This window comes from Hyperolius riggenbachi, chromosome 9, assembly GCF_040937935.1.
Source record: "Hyperolius riggenbachi isolate aHypRig1 chromosome 9, aHypRig1.pri, whole genome shotgun sequence".
Classification (NCBI taxonomy): Eukaryota; Metazoa; Chordata; class Amphibia; order Anura; family Hyperoliidae; genus Hyperolius; species Hyperolius riggenbachi.
The window spans coordinates 93,931,117-93,945,818 of NC_090654.1; the positions used below are offsets into that span (position 1 = coordinate 93,931,117).

Consider the following 14,702-nt stretch of genomic DNA (forward strand, 5'->3'; position numbering starts at 1 on the left):
CCAGTCTTCTGCTGTTTGACCTCAATTCCTGTATACAAACAACAAGACCAACAGGTGCTAGAAATGGTCTAAAAGGACACTGCCTGGAGTAAGTGCACCTTCTATGACACAGTCTACACAGTCTATAACCACTTGAGAACCACAGTGGTAAACCCCCCTACAGACCAGGCTGTTATTTTCATAATTGGCCACTGCAGCTTTAAGGCCAAGCTGCAGGGCCGTACAACACAGCACAAGTGATTTCCCCCCCCCCTTTTCTCCCCACCAACAGAGCTCTCTGTTGGTGGGGTCTGATCCCCCCCCCCCCCCCTTGTGTTTCTTTTTTTTTATATATAAATATTTATGTTCCCTTTTTTGTACTTTTTTTTTTTTTTTTTTACGAATTCTGTTTTGTTTTTTTTTAGAAATCCCCTCCCTCCCCCAAGCCGGCCAATCTGCCTATGAGAGCCGATCGCTCTCTTGTCCCCCAGGGGGACAGCCGTGCTGATCGCAGCGCTGTACTATGTAAATAGAGCTGTCGTAGAGTAGTTAAAAACACAGTCTCAAAACACTACTCCAGTACAGGTAATAGGCATGTTCCTTGACCTTAATTTCTTAATCTAGTACACGGAATACAAAGTAATGTAGCCATGTTTGCTGATGATACAAAATTATGCAGAATTATCGACACTGATAATAATTGACTGATAGTGACATATTACAACAGGACCTTATCAACATGGCCAAATGGGCAGGCACGTGGCAGATGAAATTTAATGTTGATAAATGTAAAGTCATGCACCTTGGACCTACCAATATCATCATATACAATAAATGGCATACAGCTGGGAACATCAGACTTGGAGAAGGACTTAGGAATACTTGTTGATAACAAGTTAGGTAATTGTGTACAATGCCAAGCAGCGAAAGCAAATACAATTCTGGGATGCATAAAAAGGGAAATAATATCTTGAGATGCTGGTATACTACTCCCTATGTATAAATCACTTGTAAGGCCACATCTGGAGAATGGAATACAGTTTTGGGCACCACACTACAGAAAGGACATTTACCTTCTGGAACGGGTTCAAAGACGGGCATCTAAATTAATCAGAGAGATGGGAGATTTAATTTGCCAAGAAAGGTTGGAAAAACTGGGCTTATTTAGCTTGGAAAAAAGGTGACTGAGAGGTGACCTGATTAACATCTATAAATGCATCAGAGGGCGATACAAAAGCTTGGCAGACGAGCTTTTTGTCCCTAGGGTTGTACGACGGACGAGGGGACATGATGTGCAGCACAGTGCAGGTGGAGGAAAAAAGTTTTACCATCTATTTAGAAAGGGGTCCTTCACAGTGTGAGTCTTACCTTAGGAAGTAGTTATGGCAAACACTATATCTGCATTTAAAGAGGGCTTGGATGCTTTCCTTGCATAGAAGGGCATCCACGGCTATAATTTTTAGGTAATTCCTGGAAGTGTTGATCCAGGGATTTATCTGATTGTCATCTGTAGTCGGGAAGAAATTTTTCCCTTTTAAGGCTAATTGGCCCAGGCCTTGTAATGTTTTTTTTTTTTGCCTTCCCCTGGATCAACTGGGAAATCTGCAGATTCAGGATGGTGTTTTTTTTTTTTTTTTTTTCCTGGTTGGACATGAATGTCTTTTTTTCAACCAAACTAATAATGCAACTATGTAATGTGAAAACTCTTACCCCTGCAAAGGAGACCAAGTTATAAGGTCTTTTGCGCACTGGTATGAGGGATGGTAGAGGGACATGCCTATCTCAGAGGAGCAGCCTTCTAGCCTTATCAAGATGATTTTATTTAAAGAGGAACTTTAACCCAGGAATAAACCTCATCCCGATCAGAAGCCGATACCCCCTCCCCCTCCCCCCCCCCCTTTCCATTAGTTAGAAATCTTTATATTTTCTCTAATAGTGCATAAGGGACATCTGTGTGGCTGATATTGTGGTGAAACCTCCCACAGTGAGATGTCAGGGCCATGGTCATGATGGGAAATAACAGCTGTTGTCAACTGCCAAGCAAGCAGTATCTGCCAGCAGTAACAATGATGACCTGCAGTGACCTGTTATTACACAACACGTATCAATCATTTATTGATCTTTCTTCTGTTTTTTAACTTCTCACGTTGCAATGTATTGTTCCCTCCGCACTACTATCTTTCGGTAAAGTTCCTCTTTAACCAGATGGGGATTGACACAGTACGAATCTACGTCCAGCTGGTGGTGCTGCCGCTCTGGCTGGACGTAGATTCAACGAAGCGCCCAGCCACGATCATGCGCACCCGAGAGTGGAGATTAAGCTGTCATATGACGCTTGGCTCCTGATCACGTGAGCACTACGATCGCTGGCGGTAGGGGGGGAAGAAGAGGATACACTCACCTTCCTCACATTCCCCTGGTGATCGTCGCTCCCCTACGCCTGGCCGGCATCCCCGCTCGCTCTGACATAAGTATTGGGTCCCAGCTTGATGACGTCATCAAGCTGGGACCCGGAACTGATTGGCAGTACGAGCAGGGATGGCGGCCAGAGCGGAGGGGTCTACAGCTGCTCATCACTGGAGCCTGGGAGGTGAGTAAAGGCTGCCTGCAATACAGGGTACACCTGGCCACACTGGGGACACCATGCCCAACTTAGCCCACCCAGGAATCCGGCTGCCTGACGCCCCCCATGCAAAATCTCCTGGTCCTTAAGGGGGGTTAGGCAGCTGGTCCCGAAAGGGTTAATGTCCTGTAGCTGGTGTTGGTGGCATATTGTCAGATCTGCCCAGGACCACACACATAGACTACATGGCCAAAAGTATGTAGATTTATAAACACCACGCGCATATGTGCTTACTGAACATTGTATTTTAAACCCATACATATTAATATGGAGTTAGCCTTTCATTTGCTATTTTGACAGCCTTCTCTCTTCTCTTCGGGTTTGACCTAATTTTATGAAAGGGACTGCAAAAATCTACTTTGGCTGTTTCAAATCAAAAAGTGCTTTTCACCGTGCTTTTCCTGTTCTATACTTGTTTCAGAATCTCTCAATTCCTGCACAAATGCTACATGCAATGCTTTCGGGATTTTAATAAAAGCGATTCTGTTTAGTGTGATGTGATTTAGATCATAGGATTTAACTATCCAAGTGCTTTTGAAAACACTGGAAAGCGCTGGCGATCAGAAAAGCTCAAGCCACTGGCATAGCTAAGTATAGTGCAAGTTTTACACTTGGCCCCCCAGGCACTTTATACATAATAATACGAAGCACCAAAACCTGCCAAGGACAACCACAGTATTAGAGGTGCAGGAAGGGGATGGGGAACAGCTTGTTAATAATCACTACTATTCAAAGCATCAATAGAAGTGTTATTATCATTCAGCACAGGACCAATAGAGAGCTAATACTGTGGTTGAAGGAGGGCCCTACAGGGCCCCTCTGGCCCAAGGGATCCGGTGCAGTCGCAACCTCTGTACCCACTATTGCTGCACCACTGGCTTAATCGCTCTTGGTGTGAAACAGTCCTTCCTCCAAATTTGCATTGGTCACTAAAGGACTGCAGTTTCAAATTGGTACATACTCCTTCCCGAATGTGCAATTATTATGGGGGGGGGGGGGGGTGATTTACTGGTATATACATTTTAATCAAAGTTATTTTGAAAGCAGTGCTTCACCCCCCTTTAAAGCAGGTTTTAAACCTCAGCTGGGTGGCTGTGTGTGTCTGTATGGCCTAGTGCACACCGGAGCGTTTCCGCTGCGGTTTGCGATCTGCTTGCGGATGCGGATCTGCTAGGGTAATGCATTTCAATGGGGTGGTGCACACCAGAGCGGGTGGCGTTTTGCAGAAACGCATACTCCCGGGCTGCAGCAGATTTTGGATTGCGGATGCGTTTCTGCCTCAATGTTAAGTATAGGAAAAACGCAAACCGCTCTGAAAAACGGCACTTCAGAGCGGTTTGCCAGGCGTTTTTTGTTACAGTAGCTGTTCAGTAACAGCTTTACTGTAACAATACATGAAATCTACTACACCAAAACCGCTACACAAAACCGCAAAACGCTAGCTGAAACGCTGCAGAAAAAGAAGAAAAAGCGTTTCAAAATCTGCTAGCATTTTGCGGATCTGCTAGCGGTTTTTGGTGTGCACCAGGCCTATGGCCTGGTGCAAACCAGAGGAGTTTTTCTGAGCGTTTTGAGTTTTTAAATCTGCTGCTAATGTTATCCTATGTGTCTGTGCACACTGGAGCAATGAGGTTTTGTAAAAAGCCCCATAGAATTACATTTGGAAGAGCTTTTGAAACCTCTATCGCCCAAACGCTAGAGGTTTCAAAAGCTCTTCCCAATGTAATGCTATGGTTTTTTTTTTTACAAAACCTCATTGCGCCAGTGTGCACAGACACATAGGATAACATTAGCAGCAGATTTAAAAACTCAAAACGCTCAGAAAAACTCCTCTGGTGTGCACCAGGCCTTAGACCTTAGGCCTGGTGCACACCAAAAACTGCTAGCAGATCCGCAAAATGCTAGCAGATTTTGAAACGCTTTTTCTTCTTTTTCTGTAGCGTTTCAGCTAGCATTTTGCGGTTTTGTGAAGCGTTTTTGGTGTAGTAGATTTCATGTATTGTTACAGTAAAGCTGTTACTGAACAGCTACTGTAACAAAAAACGCCGGCAAACCGCTCTGAAGTGCCGTTTTTCAGAGTGGTTTGCGTTTTTCCTATACTTATCTTTGAGACAGAAACGCCTCCGCAATCCAAAATCTGCAGCAGCCCGGGAGTATGCGTTTCTGCAAAACGCCTCCCGCTCTGGTGTGCACCACCCCATTGAAATACATTACCCTAGCGGATCCGCACCCGCAAGCGGATCGCAAACCGCAGCAGAACAGCTCTGGTGTGCACTAGGCCTCAGTGTCCAGAAGTCAAGCTAAAGTAACACTATAGCTTGCAGCTGTGTGTGTGCACTTGTATGCCCATCACACGCATGTATACGTATATGTCCCTCATCACAGTGGTGGTCAGTGCTCACGATTGCTGGGGATGAACGAGGCAAAAATGATGCTGGAAATTTGGGTACACCAGGTGCCACCATAGGTTGCAATGTAAATTCTGACTATAGCGTCGCTGAGTCAATCATTTGGGCGCTGTCAAAGGATGGAGCCCAAATAACAATAAAACAGCGTAATTCTGCCGTTTCTTTTATATATATGTAAATTAGGCGGGGCTAAGGGAGAGTGGGGGAGGTAAGGGGTTCATTTTAATGGTATATACTGTATGTGTCTGTATGTATGTCGGTGTAATTTTACTTTTTGGCCACAAGATGTTACTTCCTGTGCATACTGTTGCAAACAGGACGTAATGCATGTAAGTGTAACTTTTGTTCGTTACAATGACCACAGGCATCTCATTGATCATTGACACAAGGACTTAGATCAATGAATGGGAACTGTGTATCCATGCACTGATCTCCCCACTAACGGGCAGTGATGAGAACTCGCACAGGAGCGTGTGGCGAATATCTATGGAAAAATTATTTAGTTTCAAACAACTCTGGATTTGGACATTTGGTATAAACTACGTTTATTTTGGTTGTTTTTAATGTGTTTTTAAACTGTTTTAGGCCTCTTTCACAGTGAGACGTTAAAGTTGCACGTTAGAAAATGTTTCAATGCAGACTAACGCACAGCAATACTAAGTCTGTGCGACATTCACAGTGCACACATTGCGTTTGTGTGTAACGTGTAGCGTTATTAGAAAGTGCTGCATGCTGTACGTTATACACGTTATTAGCTGTGTTGGACTGTTTGCACATGCTCAGTAATGACTTGGAAGCATCCTTTTCATTGCCTGTATGCTCTACTGTATGTGACAATAACGGGGCATTAAGTTGCGTTGCGACTTTTTTGGGGCGTTGCGTTGTAATTTGCGTTCAGACTTTAACGTTGCATCAAACCGCTACATCCTACTGTGAAAGAGGTCTTACACTATTTATAACAGTTTATACAATTCTGTATCATTTAACCTTCTAACGACTGCTCAATGCCAATCGGCGTGAAGTCCTGGGGAAGGGTTTTGCAGGAGATCGTGCACGCCGATGCGCATGCATCTCCACATGAATGACAGTGCTCGACTCCATCATCAGTCTCCAAGCGCCGATTGCCATTAGGAGACTGTTAGACGCCGTCTAATAACACTGTACAGCGTTGCGATCTAAGGCAGGGCTGTGACACGTCTGTCCTCCTGGGGGAGAGAGGAGCAATCTACTGTCATAGGTAGGTTGAAGCCTATAACAGCCGATCGCTGTCATAGGCAGGCAGAGGGAGGGAAGGGGGACCTGTATAGAAATAATTAAAAAAAATAGTATTATTTAATGAAAAAAAACCCTCATAAATCTTTATTAAAAAAAAAATAATCCTGTGAGCGTTCATAGCCCACCAACAGAAAGCTCTGTTGGTGGGCAGAAAGGGCGGGGGTAATCCCTTGTGTGCTGAGTTGTGCAGCCCTGCAGCAAGCCCTTTAAGTTGCAGTGGCCTATTTTGTAAAAAATAGCCTGAGCCCTAGGGGGGTTTAAGACCGTGGTCCTTAAGAGAAAAAAGAGGTGGGGAAATAAAATTAAAAACTATTTAAAAAAAATACCTGATACAGGGGACTGGGCGCGGATCAGGTAGGCGCCATCCCCGCCATTCTGCGCCGCTCCTGTGGCCAGATATTCTTCATTTTCACTTTTGTGTCCTCTGGGGTCACGACCCTGGATCATGCAGGGAGGCCGGGGAGCGGCAGGGGGCATGGCCAGGGACTGCCCAATGGCAGCTGTGAAAAGCCTGCAAGAACGCCTCCAGTAGCGAGTGTTTCGAGCAGGGAATCCCTCTCCTCCTTTCCCCTCGAATTTAGTGACAATTATTGTCGCCACTTTCCGGAGGTTATAGAGTAGTGGTGGTGGGGGAGGGGATTGCAGAGAGCGTTGTGGTGGAAGACGACACAGAGGCATGTCATGAGGCAGGGAACATGCCTCTGTCTCCCATCTGCCCCCCTGCCACACCGCCTCGGGTTCTCTTTAACAACAAAAATATGTAATAATAAAACAGTACTGTATATTTTGTACATGAAGACGACTTTGTATCTCTGAAATCTCGTAATTGGAGTTGTTTGTAAGTAGTGGACTGTCTGTATACCATGAGTACATATGAGCTGAACAGTAGCAGAAATGATGGTTGTTGTCCTCCTCTTAGAATTGGCGCAGTTGATGACAGACAGAGATCAAGGATCGTGCTGCCCACACTGGGAACGAGTTGATCATTAGCTTTGTGTTTTTTTGGAGAGCGTAAACTCTATTTATTGCCTAATCTGTCAATCAGCTGACACAGAACAAAGACATATTTCCTATTACTTCTTTGTAGGGTTACACAGTGTGTCATTACCAGGGTCACGGCGATCGAAAAACTCCCCACAAGGCCGTAAGACATTTCTACATTTAAAATATATTTTGTAATCTGGGCGTATTTCAGATCCAATTTCAACAACCAGACTTATCCATTTCTACAAAAAAAGGACACAGCAGGATGTGACTATTCTATCCTACAGTAATTCATTCCACTAGCTTTGCTGGATGGGTCGTAGTGGAACTTAAAGTGGACCTGAACTCAGAACTTCCTCGCTGCTCTAAAAGATAAGCAACATCATAATAACCTTTAAAGAAAAACATTCCTTTGGTACAGCTGATACAAATCCTAAAATAAATCTGCAATGTTTCTACTTCCTGGTTCATGGAAGCAGACATATTGTTAACATCCGGTACTTTCAAATGAGCTTATCTGCCTTATCTGTTGTGGCAATCAAGTGACACAGGAGAGAGATCAGATTACAACTTGTGATTAGACACAGATGAGGGGGGATTAGACAGGCTAAACTCTCTAATCACACACAGGGTGCATCTCTCTATATTTTCCTTCTGTCCTGTGCAAGAGTTCAGGTCCACTTTAACGATACTACCACGTCACAACAAACTCCACTGTCCTTATCAGTTCACTATGAAGGGCAGATTGGCCTGCGGAGTCCTTTGACTGACACATACAGAAGAGGTCGAAATCCTTTTGGATACAGAGAGACAGCTGCACTGAGAGTCCTGGATTAACACTCTTCTGCAGTAGGACAGGACAGAAGAAAAAGTGGTTTGCACTGCTTGGAAGAGCGTCTCTATTTCAGGTGAACTACGGGACGCACAGTGACCTGCGGGACGCACAGCTTGTGCCTTTCTAATATCAACAACTCTCGGAGAACATGTTGCCAGCTGGACACATTTCTTTTCCAATTTTGGACCTCTACTGCAAATTGTAAGTCTGGGTTTTAAAGTGGGATTCTACCTTTGTTGAGAAAAGTAGAAATCACTGAGATGAGCATTATGTACTGTTCCCCCTTTTCACCTTGTGTGGATAAAGCGTTGCCATTCCTTGGAGCTTCCAACAAACTGACAGGAGAGTTTCAGTAAATGTTTCTGCCAGTTGTTGGATTAGTGCAGGTGTTGAAAAAAAAGGGCACAATAGCTCCAGCTCTGTGTGGCTGCTTAATCATGCTGCATGGAAAGAGTTTGCAGGAAATCTGTATACCAGATACTGTTGCCATGGTTGCAAAGATGTAAACAAAATGTAAACAATTTTTATCAATCGATTAAACTGTTTAAAAAGTAATTTCAATCTATCAGCCTCTGCCGATCAGATAATCAATGAAATCAATGAATTTTTCTCAATCAAAATGAAAGCCCATTTCATTTGATTTTTCTATACATTTTTTAAAATCGAATAATGGTGAAAATCGAATGATTTGCTTGTAGCATGTATGGAGTTATTTTTAGACAATGTGGGAGGCAATATACATCCTATCCTAGCTAGATACCCGCTAGATTCTCGTTGATCTTTATCAGCCACCTTGGCCGAGTTTAATCTAGCGTGTGTATGCAGCGTAAGAGACCCTTGAAGTGATAGGAATATGGAGGCTGCCATATTTATTTCCTTTTAAGCAATACTAGTTTCCTGGCATCCTACTGATCTTTCTGGCATCAGTAGTGTCTGAATCACACTCCTGAAACAAGCATAACCTGAAACAAGTATGTGGTTTATCCAATCAAACTCCAGGCACAAACATCTGACCTGCATGCAGGCAGTGGATCAGCAGGACAGCCAGGCAACTGGTATATGGTGGCCTCTGTATCCCGCTCAATTCAGGTCCGCTTTAAGTCATCTATAGCTGCAAGTTGCCATTATGTGCATTATTTTTTTGGTCTGCCTTACTGACTACTTACCTAAGCTTATCAGCTAGCAGCAACATTGCCAATTTCCATGCTAGAGAAATCCTGGGGTTTGTTTTTTAACTACATATGAAAACGATAAGGCAATATAAACAAGTAAAAAATACTGCTGGAAGGATGACAATATGAAGCATCACAAAGATGATAAAGGAGACATTTCTTGAGCAGCCAATCAGAATGTTGATGTTTGCGCTGTAATAATGACAGCTGGAAGCTGATTGGCTGCTATGGTGTAAAAATAATTTATTATTTTTCCACCAAAAAAAGTATATATGAGGATAAAGAAAGAATCCGTAGTGCTGAGATTCTAGCAATGGCCTAATAAATATAATATTTGCCAATCTATGCCATTTTTTTAGTCAGATGTAACTTTGTGTGTTGATTGTTAAGAAGTTTACAAACCAATGTTTTCAGTATTGTTTTAATTACAGTATATGAGTCCATACTTTGTATTACAAATACATTTTTTTGTCGGGTGCAGACATATTTGTCATATTGCAAAGCTGCAAGGGTTTCCCTGTTAAACACCACAACAATAGCAGCATGACTGTAGGCAGCTCTCTTAGCTCTCTAATGGACAGGAATACTGTTCTCTGTGTTACCAATTTAAAGTACAACTGAAGTGAGAAGACTAAGGAGGCTGCCATGTTTATTTCCTTTTAAACAATACCAGTTGCCTGGCAGCCTTGCTGATCTGTTTGGCTGCAGAAGTGTTGGAATAACACCAGAAACAAGCATGCAGCTAATCTGTCAGATCTGACAATAATGTCAGAAACACACTGTTCCCCATCCCCTTCTTGCACCTCTGACGATGTAGTTGCCATTGGCAGGTTTTGGTGCACTGCATCAATTGTTATGTATAGAGTGCTTAAGGGGCCCCATTGTAAAACTTGCACCGGGGCCCACAACTCCTTAGCTACGACACTGTAGACAACCGTGCTTCAAGCTTTAAAGAGAACCCGAGGTGTGTTTAAAGAATGTTATCTGCATACAGAGGCTGGATCTGCCTTTACAGCCCAGCCTCTGTTGCTATCCCAAACCCCATTAAGGTCCCCCTGCACTCTGCAATCCCTCATAAATCACAGCCGTGCTGTGAGGCTGTGTTTACATCTATAGTGTCAGTCTCAGCTGCTCCCCCGCCTCCTGCAAAGCTCCAGTCCCTGCCCCCGTCCCTTCCCTCCAATCAGCAGGGAGGGAAGGGATGCAGGTGGGGACTGGAGTTCTGCAGGAGGCGGGGAGAGCAGCAGACTGACACTATAGAGATAAACACAGCCAGCTCTGACAAGCGGTTTGTCAGCAGCGTGGCTGTGATTTATGAGGGATTGCAGAGTGCAGGGGGACCTTAGGGGGTTTGGGATAGCAACAGAGGCTGGGCTGTATAGGCAGATCCAGCCTCTGTATGCAGATAATATTCTTCAAACCCACCTCGGGTTCTCTTTAAGGTGGCCACACACAATACATTTTATCCCAGTGCAGGATAAAATTAGGGCACGGACCTGACAGCGTAGTGTGGGCTCTTCAGTTACACGCAATCGTTCTAACTTCCGCGCAATGTGCTGTAGCGTAATGGTGACACCACACTATCTCGGTAATAAAAGTGTTTAAAACCACTTGCCGACCGCGTCACTCTGACGGGCCTGGCTGCGGCGGCAGCCCCAGGACCGCCTAACGCCGAATGTCCTGGAGAAGTGGTTTGTGGGAGATCGCGCGCGCCGATGCATGCACATCCCCGCTTGGATGACGGAGCTCCGCCTTCAGTCCGTCTATTTACTTAGTACAGCACTGCAATCTATAGCAGCGCTGTACTGGGGACAGTCGTGTGACGTGGCTGTCCCCCTGGCAGGCTCAGGGGTGATCCGCTTCCGCTATCATAGGCTGAAGCCTATGACAGCCGATCACAGTGATTGGCTGGTAGGGGGAAGATAAAATAAAAAAAAATACACACATTTATTAACAAAATAAACATTAAAATATTAATAAAAAAATAAATATACACACATCCTGGGAGTGACCCTTGCCCACTAACAGAGAGCTGTGTTGGTGGGCAGAAAAGGGGGGGAATCACTTGTGTGCTGAGTTGTGTGGCCCTGCAGCTTGGCCTTACAGCTGCAGTGGCACTTTTTGTGAAAAATGGCCTGGTCACTGGGGGTTTAAGCCCGTGGTCCTTAAGAGGTTAACCTCACTCATTTCTAATGACCAATCCTATAAAGTAAATCCTCTCTCTGTTCCGTTAATGCAGGGGTTCCCTGAGATCCGAAAATTACTTAACGGGTTCCTTCACAGGTTTCAGACTAATCCTGCTCCTCATGAAGGATTCTCAGTACAGTGATGCATTGCGGTGTGGCGTAGTGGCAGCTTTGTAATGTGGCTTTCCTCACTGCAATGCCCTACCTATTTGATGTCCACAGTGTGGCCGATGCGGTTTAATAGTGGAATCCCAATGCACTGCATGCAGTGCGTTACCGCAAAATGCATTAACAGTGACAGTATGCTTCACTGTATGCGATGCAGTGGGGGGACCCAGCCTTAATGTATAGAGGTAGCATGGTGCATGCAGTGCGTTGGGATGTTGCATCCCGTTATACCGCAATGTAAGTGCCACACTCTGAATGTAAGTGGTGCACTGAAGTGCGGCAAGCCACATTACACTTTTGCTGTTGCGTCACACTGCAACACTGCACTGTGAATGTAGACTACAGGCCTGTACTCACTGGTAGAGGGATAGGGGACGCTCAACGACACCGCCCAACGAACAACCGTCCCCAATCCATCTTCCTACTTGCAGGAACACGCAATGTCACATGACGGCTCACGATGGGCTCGAACGAGAGTTCAAAGGATTGCAGCTCTTTGCGCCCACGTACCCATGTCACAAAGTTGTGGAAACAATCGCTCGTTGCACAAAAAACACCAGTCACAGGAAAAATCACTTTAAAGATAACCTAAACTGAGAGGACTATGAATGTTTCCTTTTAAACAATACCAGTTGCCTGGCAATCCTGCTGATCTCTGTGGCTGCAGTAGTGTCTGAATCACAGACCTGAAACAAGCATACAGCTAATCCAGTCTGACTTCAGTCAGAGCACCTGATCTGCTTGTTCAGGGGCTGTGGCTGAAAGCATTATAGACACAGGATCAGCAGGAGAGTCAGGCAACTGGTATTATTTTAAAAGGAAAAATCCATATCCTTCTCAGTTTAGGTGCATTTTAAAAATCGTGACGTGGGTACGTAGCTTACGTCTTTAGTTCTGGTTCCTGTTCTTAACCACTTCAGAACCACAGGCTTTACCACCCATACCCCCCCCCCCCCCAACAAAGACCTGGTCGTTTTTTGTCAACTAGGCCACTGCAGTTTTAAGGCCAAGCTGCAGGGCCGCACAACACCGCACACAAGTGATTCCCCCCCTTGCCCCCTTGGTGGGGTCTGATCGCTCCCCCAATGTTCGTTTGGGTTTTTTTTTTTATTTATTTTTTATTTATTTTTAAATAAATTTCCTTATTTATTTATTTATTTTTACACTAAACCCTCCCTCGCTCCCCCTGCTAGCCAATCAGCGTGATCAGCTGTCATAGGCTATGACAGCCGATCATCTCCAAGCCCACTGAAGGGACAGCTGTGTCACACGGCTGTCCCCAGTACTTCGCTGCCTGCGATCGCAGCGCCGTACGGGTAATTAAACGGCGGTTTCGCCGTCTAACAGTTTTCGAGCGGGGATCGCCGCTGGGAGATTGAAGGCGGAGCTGAGCTCTGCCTACTAACAGGAGATGTGCGTGCAGCGTGTGCGCGATCTCCTGCAAGAGAAAGCCTCAGGATTTTACGCCAATTGGCATTAGGCGGTGACGCAGTCCTTAGGTAGGTAAAGTGAATACAGCTTTATTTCAATTCACCTCTCTCCCTTGTTTTTTCTAGCACTTTAGCACCGTATGTACGCAAATACAAGTTGAGTTCGTGTATAAGTCGACTCCAATATTCAACCCTCTAAAGCTCAATTTTTTATTGACTCCAGTATAAGTCTACCTAGCAAAGTTAATGCCTGCACTTGGGGTTCAGGAGGGGTTAATGACTGCTCTGCATACAGTATTGCAGCCATTAACCTCTCCTGTCCCTTAAGTGCAGACAATAACTCCTCCAGGCCCCCAAGTGCAGCAATTCTTCAAACCCATTCCTGCAGCCTAGTATCTTTACCCTGCCCCTTTCCTTGTTAATTATTGTGGCCAGGACTTTCAGACCTGTGTTTTCTTGACATTTCCTTTCCTCAAAGTATCCCTTACCACTGGGTAAATTGCTGCAAATGGGAATATCACTATTAGTACACACACATTACTCAGTGTGCTCAGTGTTACCTGCTGTGACTCGTGTATAAGTCGACCCTATACTTTTATGAAATGAATCAGACCTAAATTTCTAGACTTATACTCGAGTATATACAGTACATCTCCTACACAGTGTATTGTTTTCAATCAGATGGAGCCTATCCAGCAAAGGTGCAGTGTGATAATATGCACCATAATTTGCATCTACGCCCCGTATACAAACATGAGTCCTGTATACATCAGATGATTTGCAATTATCTGAACTCTTCCATATAAATACATTTAAAAAAAAGAAAGTAGCTTAAACTTAATGTTTTACAATTCAGACATAAATAAGACCATTGTTATAAGGGCCCACACTGGTGAATGGCTTTGGGAGTGCTGTGTTTTCATGGTAATATTGTACATCTGCAGCGTCTTCCCCCCATGACATCTGCACACATGTGGATCTGGAAGGAAATAGCAGCTAACCCTTCAGAGAGCAATTAGCCAGACAGCAAAGGGCCTGACAGTCCAAGTCCCGCCCCCTCCCAGCTGCGGACGCTCTGTCATGCAGCAGGTGGAAGGGAAGGCTGCCCCATGTCTCCATGCTTTATATTGGATCTCCAGACCCTCTCCAAATGTGCTCTTTGAAGCCCAGAAAATGATAGCGACAAATGGTTTATATTAAGCCGGGGTCAGTGCAACACTGTGGCAAGCAAGCTTAACTTCCTAGTCCCTGCTGCAGGTGGAAGAGAATATATTGTTTTTGAGAAATGGGGAAGGAAGGGGGGTCCTAAAAAGCAGATGTTTCCTATGGACAAGCATGCAATTTCTCCTTTTTTCAGCTGTAGTGTAATTTAGGTGTTCTGAAACAAATGAGATTTCTGGACATGTCAAAACTGTTGTCAGAATCCTGCGTTAGCTGCACAGTTGAGGCACGGATTAAACAAACACATCAAGTATTAATCAGCTTCTCATAGTCTCAGAATTATTGCAGAGTTTTTAGATGTAATATACTCTTGAAGTTCTCTAACATCGTAGGTGCATCGTAGGTACATCGTACCTTGGGGTACCTACTGTTGGCTGGATAGTGCAATGGTTAAAGGGGAACTTCAGCCTAAACAAACATA

At 44.6% G+C, this 14,702-nt stretch overlaps 1 protein-coding gene across 2 annotated transcripts in view; it reads left to right on the forward strand.

Annotated features, from left to right (window-relative positions):
- The window catches only part of HJV (hemojuvelin BMP co-receptor), an 87,228-nt gene that overhangs the window by 25,703 nt on the left and 46,823 nt on the right, over window positions 1–14,702 (forward strand). The window contains exon 1 of one of the 2 annotated variants that reach the window (XM_068253216.1): window positions 7,782–8,305. The exons of the other annotated variant lie outside the window; for it this stretch is intronic. The gene's annotated coding sequence lies outside the window, so the exon portion shown is untranslated. Of the gene's footprint in view, window positions 1–7,781; window positions 8,306–14,702 lie in introns of those variants that run through there. 2 annotated transcript variants of the gene reach the window in all.